Raw genomic sequence first — 10,969 nt, 5'->3', positions numbered from 1 at the left:
AAACCCACGGAGAACACCCTTCAGGACTGCTCTTCTCACACTTGGTCGGCTTTCCTATCATTGCACTCACACCGTCTCCAAGGTTTAGTTGCACGTGTCTGTGGTTCCTCAGATCTAAGGAATTTGGACACAGTTGTAGATCCTATGCGTTTTTTTTTCACAGTGGGTGTGAGGAAAGTAGTGGTTTGAAATCATCAAAGGCCTTTTGAAGACAGGCTGTTGTCCCATCAACCTAAAATGTCATCAGCAATTCATGCTTGACCTTTGACATAAGCAGACAAAGATGGGGAGGTTTATGCCATTCTCCAGAATAAGTCAGGGGTAGTGTATTGTTTGCGTCCTTCAGCAAGCAGACGCCAAGACATGATTAGATGTGCAAGAGATTTTGGGGGGGAAGTGTTTGTGAAGGATAAACCAGAGGGAGCAGGAGTGGGTAGGGAGAACCTTTAGATCAGGATGCAGGTCTGACACCTATGAATGGGGAGGGGGAGGGATGGAGGACTGAATAGGAAAAACCTCAACTACAGCACAGTTCTAAGAAATTTGGCGAGGCTGATGGAGAGTTCCTCACTTAAAATCACATGTGGGAGGAGTCTTGTATCCCATAGGAATGGGCCAGTGCGAGTCATCCTCAGTCATTGGCTGGGAGCAGCCCCCGGTGCAAATGTCTTGGTGGATCCAGCGGACCAACAACTGGGGCTTTCAGTCAGCTATGTATGCTCCTTGCAACAGAAATATGAATGGCACATTTTTATGACCACCGGGGAAATGAAGTCAGATAACCAGGATTTGAATTCCAGCTCTACCACTTAGTTATGGGAAACTTGTGTAACTTGTCTGAGCCCCTCGTTCCTCATCTGTAAAATGGAAATTATTAAAATACACACTTCAAAGAGTTGTTATGAGAATAACGTGACTCGTGTGAAATTCTTAGCATTTTGCCTGGTACCTTAAAGATCTCAAAAATGTTAACTATAATTATGACAGACACTTGTAACTGGTACAAAGTCAGGAGTCTCAGTCCTCAGGGAATTCTGACAGCTGGATGAAATTGTGAAAGTTGAGAGAAAGTCTTTATGCTGTGTACCATACTGTGTGTGTAGAACTCTATTCTTTCACATAGATCCTTTCTCCCCGCTCCTCAGAACAAAGGCATGCTCTTCAGACTTTCACTTCCAAACTTTTAATACAAGAGAAAAGGATAGCATCCCCATTTCCCTGCTAGATATGACATGGCTTGTTTCCCTTGAAGAGTTTACTGTGTTTATCTATTTATTCTGTGTGCCTCCTGCAGACATCAATAATGCTGTAAACAGGAGAGGGCCAGGCTCAGTCAAGCAAATTACAGAATATTGAAAAGGTCATGGCTGTAAAGTACATCACTATAATCCACAGAATATATGAGGCATTAAAATCCTAATGCCTTGACTATTGATGAGAATTTATAGGAGATGAGAAAAATGAACTACCTCAGTGCATTTTTATGGCCAAAATTCAAAGAGGGGTGGATTCACTTAACCCCCGACAGCAATGTTATATTCATTGGACTATCTTCTGTGTCACAGAATTCTGTCTCTAAGGAACTCGATGTGATGGGGAAATTCGTACAAGGTCCTAAGCTGTTAAGTGGCAAAGCTGGATCTGCCTGGCTCCAAAATACATGCTCCATCTAAAACACACAATACTAATTGTGACATCTTTCCGGTAGGGAGACACCAGTGAACTTGATTGAAAGTAGCCTTGATTCAAAGCCACTGCTTTTATTTTTTTTTTATGATAGGCAGTATTTACTTTTATTATTATACTTGATACTATTATTGAATCAATCAAGCTATGCTACAAATTAGAAGCATACAGTTTAGGGAGGAACTTTTTATTCTATATTCCTGTTACAGCATAAAAAAGGAGGGGGAATAGTGTGTCAAAGTTTTATGAAAGGCCACTACCTTTTGATTTGCGTGGTAACTGAAAACCTTTCTATCTAAAAATGTCTCCCTCGGAACAGCCAAATGGCTCAGTTGGTTAGAGCTTGAGCTCTTAACAACAAGGTTGCTGGTTCAATTCCCGCATGGGATAGTGGGCTGCGCCCCCTGCAACTAAGATTGAAAATGGTGCCTGGACTTGGAGCTGAGCTGTGCCCTCCACAACTAGATTGAAGGACGACTTGACTTGGAGCTGATGGGCCCTGGAGAAACACACTGTTCCCCAATATTCCCCAATAAAAATTGCCCAATAAAAATTTAAAAAATAAAAAATTAAATAAATAAATAAATAAATAAAAAATGTCTCCCTCACTAATCTCTGTAATTTCCTGTTAAAAGTTGGTTGCTTTGGCTTTAGTTCTGGTTTTCCTTTAAAATGCAAATTCTCCTGAGAGATGAAACATTGTGAATAATTGTTGCAGATGCTTTATTTTCGAAAGGCAGACTTTGATGGGGAGACTTTGATAGCATTATACCATTGGTCACCTGGGGAACAGGGGTTTATAGAAAAAAAAATGGCAAAAAACAGAACAGAGGTGCCAAGTTAGTGAGCCTATTTCACAATTTAACTGAGGCTGAACACAGAGATTCTTTGTGCTTTTTAGGAAGAATAAGTTCTATATTTTAGAATGTTCACACCTATACCATGGTATTACTGTAAGAAATAAGACATACATACCTGAGAATGCTTTGTAATGTAAATGGATTGGTATAAAACAAGGTGTGGTGTGGTACTATTTCAGTTTGTAAATGAATTCAGTTTTTGTGGTCAAATACACTCTTCCTATTCTCTTGACCATGCATCAAATGTAAGTGGGGGGAAAATAACTGGATATTAGAAACAAATTATATAGACCAAGGATTTGTTCTAGAAAATAATGTCTAATATTTCAAACTGAAAGAATTGCATTTTAGGAAAAGATTGAATACTTTTTCACAATTCTCAACATTATTGTTTCTTACTGTTTTATAAACAAGTGATGTTTTTAGCAATTTGACTTTCACAAACAATTAAGCGCTATCTTAGAATTAACCAGCAGAGGGGAGTAAAGGAACACAAAACATTTTTCAGTTTAGGATAATTTTCGTGAATAAACAGGGCAGCCAAGTCCTCAAATCTATGGGGGGTTTTTTTGTTTGTTTTTTTGTTTTGGGCATTTTTTTTTTTTTTTTTGCTAGTGGGTCCAGGTGAGCACGTTAAATTTTATGAACAGCTCAGTCTGTAACTGAGGCAAACAAATACATCTGTAGGTCACAGAGGCATTGACTTTTGATCAGAAGTTATAGGAGATGAGATGAGCTACCTCTGCAAGTTTGCCAAGTGTGAAGTTTTATTGTCCACGTTTGTTGAAACTATAGTGAAATCCATTTTACTATACTAAAATAAATTTCTTAATTTTGTATGGCTATCTTTGAATATGTGTTTAGAATGAAATTCCAGTGAAACGCATTTTTAAAGGCAGGTAGCTCTCTGCCATTTTGGATGGAAATTTGATTTTCACAAATTGTATCCCAAACATACAGAGTCTTTATTTATGTCAACGTAAGAAACGCCCAAACCTGTAGAGACTTTTTGTGAGTTTATTTGAGCCAAACTGATGACATGGTGGGGAGCAAGATCTCAAATGCTCCAGAGAGTAAGTTTTACACCTTCTTTTATGTATTTGAAATTAAGGAGGGGACTAAGGGAGATTACATGAGGGTGGGAGAAAGCAAGGCAGGAATAAGATAGTTAACAAGATGATGTGCTTTCTTAAGGGTGGTTATGCCTTCGAAGGGTATTACTTCTGGCATCTCAAATGTATTAACCCAAAAGCACAAAAACACCGGATAGGGCTTGCTTAAAAACCTTTCACTAAAGTATGTCTGGAGCATGACTACCCACCATGACCTGCCCAGTTAGGAATTTATAATTTATTACAACACCCCCTTTTCGCCCATATTTAGCTGAAGAGAGTATGTAGGAACATAATCTGATGCCTGTTTAAAATGCAGAGTGGAGTTAAAAGATAAACTGAGGCATGTTACACATTTTCAGTTTATTTGAGTAAAAATTGATTCCCACGGCACGGCATCAAACCAGAAGTGGTTAGGAGCGCTCCACTGACAGGAGCTGGGAAATTTTTATACAGAAAATGCAGAAGCAAAGCAAGGAAATTAGTAACTGACTGTAGCTTAGAGCCCAGTTGTCTGTTTATGACTGGCTGTCCTTAGGGTTTGATTTTATAATCTTGGGGCATTTGCAAGCTTAGATTTTGGTTTGCTTACTTAGGTTGCCAAGGCATTAGAGCTGCCACAGTCCAACTGCCTCCTTGCTTAGTTAATCTAACGATGGTGACCAGAGATTTGCACTTTCATAGGAGAGTTCCAATCTGGTAGGCCAGAGAAGTAAAATGTGAGCTTTAGGTTTCATTGCATGAAATGTTCACTTATCTATTTCGTCGTCATTGGCTTTTTCCACAGGGTGTAGTAATAATACCATCCTCCTTGCTTTGATGAGTGTACTGTATACATTGGGACTTACCTGGCTTAGCAGCTTTGAAGGTCTTCTATTCATATCAATATTTTCTAGTTCCAGAACTTCAAGTCTTGATAGAAGGACTTGATATTGTATCTTTTGACTCACGAGGATTCCAGAATGTGTTGTCAGTTGATAAGATATGCTGGATTTGTTACTGGTCTTAGTGAGAGCTTTATAGGTCAGCACGGCTAGGCAATCAAAGAATTCTGAGACAATTGGGGAGGGCCTGATAAGAAAAAGGAGTGGTAGAGGGCTTCAAAGATAAGGGGAAAATAAGAGCATGAAAGGGGAGTAAAAAGCAGTCTAGGTAGGAGACAGTGCTTAGTGAGAAAGCGTTTGATAAAGTTAATTTGTACTCTGGAAACCACAAAATGGAGGCCGCCCCAGTGGCCTGGCCCACATCACAAATCTACACCTAAGTCAGCCTGCACTTTTAGGAAACACCTGTCGAGGAAACCTAACATACACCAATCACAATCCTCCAACTCAGGTTTAGCTGCTTACCTCACCCTAGAAAACAGGACCTGCTCAGTGTGTAAGGAAATCCCTGACCTCCTAATCAATCATGCCCTGTTTCCACATTGCCTCTTCAACCGCTCTGTAAAAGTCGCTGCTGCCCCAAATTCCTGCTTGTGAGGCACTGTACCCCTCCAATCCATGGACTGTTTTCCCTTGAATAAAGGACATCAAGTTCATTATTAAATTGTTTTAGTCTTGTTATTTGACAAGTATACATACTAGAAAGCACCTGCAGAATTTAAAGAATGATGAGTAATGAGAGGGGTAAGTAGTAAAGATCACTTAGTCTTTCAGAGTTTAAGGGATGCCCTACTAGAAAACATGGTAAAAAACAGAGGAGACTGTCCTGGATCTAAAACATACACCTGGGAGCCACTTCAGTAGGTTTCTCTCTCCCTGAATTAATATAGATGCATTGAATAGCAAAGAAAGTAACTATTTCACAGGTTTGGAGAAAAATGAGATTATGTATACAAGATTTCCGTACTACAGTGGGTAACCAATCAGTATTAGCTCTCTTTTCATTCATCATAATCCATCTTAGAAATATTAGTCTCCAAAAACATATGGCAGTTGGTAAGCATTCAATGTTAACAAATCTCAGAGTGTTATACAAAATACAGTGTCATCAAGACTTTTAAAAATAAATATAAGCATGAATAATAAATATTGTATTTCTCAATTACCTTCTTGTACTCTATTGTCAAGAAAATAGTCTCGCATGACCAATGCAATGTACACCTAAAGCTGAAGTAGAATAATATTGAACGACAACTATAATTAAATATATATGTTAAAAAAAAGTACTTTGACCAAAAAAAAGGAAAGAAAATAGTCCCTCGAAGCTCATAAAAAAAAATGTTCATACTTAAGTCCTATCTGTAATTCTCTATGGCAAATCTTTTCTGTTTTTCTCTAGCAACAAACATGATGCAATTGTATGATGGATGTGAGTGTATAATGGTGTTTCTAAATTAAATCTCTCTAACAACTCTGAAGAATTTCTCTGTTTCCTGTTCTGGAAAGGACATAGGTACTATTTTTGCATCATTTGCTAAGTGACATAACAAATTTCAGGGTTAAGGAAACAAATATCCTTTGTGTTTTATGGCAAATATTCCCTTTCATAAAGACTACAAAATTTATGGGGTTAGGGGAGACAGCAAAATGAAGTATGGAGTTACATTGGCACTTAAAGTAAGGCTATTTCCTATGTCAGGCCATTTTGGTAGACAATGTTAGATAGTGACATGGTTGCTTAGCAACCCTGCCATCGGTGAACTAGGGATTCCTGTTTTGCTGGGAAATTCTAAGGAGAATCCTTCTATTGTTTTCTGATCATTCAAACTAAAGGTGATTTTTAGAAAAGATTTCATTGGAGTTTAAATGGCTAAGAGAGGAATAAAAATTTAGACCATAGGATTTGTATTTCTCTTGTTGTTTTAATAATGGAGAAGATGTTGATCTATATTCCATCTTTGACGAGACTTGCTGTAAAGTGCAACAAGGAATGATTTCACTTACAGAAGAGAGATATGGGCCCTGGAACTTCTATCTGTTCTTACTTCCTCTTGTCCAATGCCAATACCTTCACTTGCTCTTTTCAGCCTATCCAGCTTTTCATCTCAGGATCTTGTTTCATCAATTTTCCCCCATTTCCATTGTTTCCTATTTTCAATTTTTTTCTTCTCCACTGGTTCCTTTCTCCCAGCCTAAAAACTTATTCCAAAAAATTAATAAATAATTTTTAATAACTTCCTTTTAGTTCTTCAACTATACCTCCTACCCTCTCCTCTTTTTACAAAAGCCCTGAAAAAGTATGCCACATGTATGGTTTTCAGTTCTTCACTACCCCTAAGGTCACTGCAATCTGTGTCCTATGGCCATCAATCCACTAAAAATACTCTTGCCAAGGTGACAATAACATGTTGCTAAATTTATTGGACAATTTTCAGTCATTATCTCACTTCTTTGGCCAACCAGAGAAATTTTTCCCCTGGCTCTTCTAACCTCTTCCTGCCTCTCTCACCCTGTAAGTGCTGGGCTCCCCTGGAGTTTTGTCCTCATTCTTCTCCTCCTCTTCTGCGTGGTCTGCTGAGTGATGTCACCCCCTCCCACGGCCTTTGCTAATTTATTAGTGGTGACTTCCAAATCCTCCATGTTGCTCTGGCTCAGACCACATTCTGGGGCACCAGGCTCATTTTTCCAACTACGGCTGTAAACATCTCTCTTTCTATATGTGATGGGTACTTCATACCTCTTCTATCTCCTTGTCATCCTCCTGTGGTCCCCACCCCAGCAAGCACCACCAACAGCCTGCTTGTTCTTGCCATTTTCTCATCTCAGTTAATGCCATCACCATCCACCCAGTTTCTCAAATCAGAAATTTGAGAGGCATCTGGATTCCTCACCTTCCATTAGGCGCCACATCAAACTACTCATCAGAGTCCATATATTCAACTCCTATCACTTGAATTTGGCCCCATGCAAACATCCCTACTTAATTCAATCCATATAAAGACAATTGAAATTCCTGAATTGTCCTCCTTATCCTCAATCTTGTCCTTTCCTCCTCTCCCCAACCCCATTACATTTTCCATTCATGTCACTTCCCAGATCATGGAGGTGACATCCTCTTCTAGAGTATGACACACAAGGCCCTTTAGATCTGTCTCTTGCCTACATTTTAGCATCAACTCTGTCATTTCGTTTGTCCCTGATGAGACTATTAACTCTCTGATGGCATGCAAGATGTCTTTTTAAAGGGCCTTTATATCCCCTTACTCCTAGCACAAAGTAGATGCTAAACAAAGGCTGAGTGAATGAATGAACAAGGATAAGTTATTTCAGTAGTAAAGATTATATGGCACTGAAATAGACCCTAATAGAAATTGTGGAACTTGTTAGTCAAAAATCAATAAGACTTACACCCATTAGGATGGCTGCTACCAGAAAAATAGAAAATAGCAAGTATTGGTGAGAATGGGGAGAAATTGGAGGCCTTGAAGACTGTTGCTCAGGCTGTAAAAAGGTTTAACCACTATGGAAAACAGTAGGGTGTTTCTTCAAAAAATATAAAGTTTGATTCAGCAATTTCACTTTTGAGTATATATCCAAAAGATTGAAAGCAGGATCTCAACGAGGTATCTGCATGCCTATATTCATAGCAGCACATTCACAGTAGCCAAGAGGTGGAAGCAACGAAAATGTCTACCGATGCATGAATGGATAAACAAAATGCGGTAATACATACAGTCAGATGCTACAACATGGATGAAACATGAAGACATTATGCTACTTTAAACCAATCACAAAAGAACAAATATTGTGTGACTCTACTTATATAAGATATCTAAAGTAGTCAAATTCTTGGAAACAGAGAGTAAAGTGGTGGTTTCCAGAGACCAAGGAGAGGAGGAAAGGGGAGTTGTTATTTATGGGTACAGAGGGTTAGTTCTTTGAGATGAAAAAGTCCTGGAAATCCATTGCATAATAATGTAAATATACTTAACACTACAAAACTGTATACTTAACCTGGCAAATTTTATGTTATCTGATTTTGCCACAATAAAAAAAATCAATAAGAGCACAATAGATAATGCATTTTATATATAATAGATGCTGTCTGCAGGCCAAGTACTTGACAGGAAGACTCAACATTCGTGACTTTGCTTGTATGGGTCACATCAGCCTGAATGTCTATATCGTCTACCTTGAATGCTTTTCGTTGTAAAAAATTCCACAGTACAAATTACATAATATTTCAATATAGTGTCAAAATATGACAATGTGAATTAATAATAGGAATTATAATATGATATGAATGACCAAAAAATTCCAATTCCTTTTTCAGGAAATGTGCTCGCTGTCTTTTCACCATCTCCATCATGTTTATGTTTCAAATACCACATAATAATAGAGTTCAATATCAACCGACTTAAAAGTAGTCTTCTTGGAGCTTACAGTCCAAAGACTGTGACCCCAATGCAGACAACAATCTATAATATATACAGAGAGAGAGTTATCCAAAGAGCACACATGAAAATATCCACACGTGTGCGTGAGCATGCGCGCGCGCGTGCGCGCACACACACGATTTACTGAAGCTCATAAAATATTCACGAGTCAGGTTTTTGAATAATTAAATAATTTTGAGAAAATAATTAAATAATTTCATAAAAGACATATGTTGAGAAAATGTTTCTAAAGACGAAAGTGAAGCTGGAACTTTAAAATGTCTCTATCTTCATTGACTTAAAAAGGTTGTCATAAAATCTCCAAACAGCAATCACCAGTCAACCAAAAAGTGGACCTCAGGTTGAACTGATTTTTTGGTCTTTAACAGTACGTTAAGCAGCAGGAAATATCTCAAACTTTCCCATCAGGGTTTCAGAAATTTCCTTTTTCTGAACCTACACATTTTCATCTCTCCCATGGAAAACATAAACACCAGGGGTGAAATGGAATTCAGGATTCTTAAATGATCTCCTACTCTAATATAGTTCATTTTCCATCATTGAACCTCTGGGGTTAGTTCAATAAAAAAGCTTGTTAGCCACTGAAATTGAGCAGTTGATGCAAACCTGTGAAACTGACAAGGAGAGGACCTGTGAAAATTGCCACGTGCCTAGGGTGCAATAGACAATCTCTGACATAATACCCCTTCCCTCTATATCTGCAGCTGGGGGACTGAGCACAGCCCCCAGGCCTGGCTCTGCATCCCTTCCAAATCTGCAGGAAGTGCATCTCTGCTAGTCTGAGCCCTGCCATTTCAGAGTTGCCTGGGAGCTATAAGCAAACATCATTAACTCAATCTGTGTTAACCTGAAATGCTGAAAATAAAAATAGCATCTAGGGGGCTACTTCCCTAGATTCCTGTTATTTCATATAAAGATTTTATTTTTTCCTTGAGCCTCTGTTGCTTGCTGGCCACCTTCCTTATTCTAGCTGTCTTTTATGATTCCAGCTTTACTGAACTATAACTGACATATGATAGTGTGTAAGTTTAAGGTGTACAGCGTGATGACTTGCTACATGTATATATTGCAAAGTCATTACCGCATTAAGGTTAACACATCCATCACCTCACATAATAATAATAATAGTTATTATTATTATTATTATTATTATTTTGGGGGTGAGAAAATGTAGTATCTACTCTCTTTATAGCTACTCTTTTAAATTTTTACTTGCATTCAGTTCTGCCTATAAACAAATTTACTTGGGAGAGGGGGAAATAGCTTTCTCCTCTCTGTGCAGAGGCAGGAAATGGAGGGAAGCAAGTCCACTACATTGTGGGATCTCCTCCCTAGTCCCACATGTATTCATGCAGTTGGAACCAATTAAAAACGAATTCCTGTAAAAAGCAGGCTTAATGGGAGAGATCACAAAAGCTAAGGTCCTTTAGAAACCCTATGAGGAAATATGGAAGAAGAGAGGTCAGGCGTGGCTGCAACCCTATGCACTTAGACTTGGGGATGGCAGAGGGTTTCTAGGATGATGGTGTGTGTATATGTGTGGGGGACAAAGGCCAATAATAATGTATTAAATCTTGCTCTTTTTTGTTTGCTTACTTGTGTGTTTTGGTATGAGCTTGCCACAGGGCCACTGACACTTGGCTCCTTTTCTCCTTCAGCAAATTATGCTGTGAAACTTGCTTGGTTTTCTAATCCCAGCTGAAAGAGATTTGCTGTAGAGAGGCACATTACCCCACCTTACCTGTAAGGATGACCGTATAACCTATCATATAAATCAGGACCCATTTCAAATTCAACGTAGGCACTAAAAAGAATTAATAGGCATAATTGATCTACAACAGGTGAAAACTGGGACATATGGTCCATAGTTCACACGCAAGCACCTGGATAATGACAGTAAACCAGATCCAGTTTCTCAAAGGGTTCACAGTGGATGCTCTTTCCCTCCAAATATCCTGGAAGCAAGGGTG

This window comes from Rhinolophus sinicus, linkage group LG03 (genome assembly GCF_036562045.2).
Source record: "Rhinolophus sinicus isolate RSC01 linkage group LG03, ASM3656204v1, whole genome shotgun sequence".
NCBI lineage: Eukaryota > Metazoa > Chordata > Mammalia > Chiroptera > Rhinolophidae > Rhinolophus > Rhinolophus sinicus.
Note: the sequence above shows the minus strand (reverse complement) of the source record.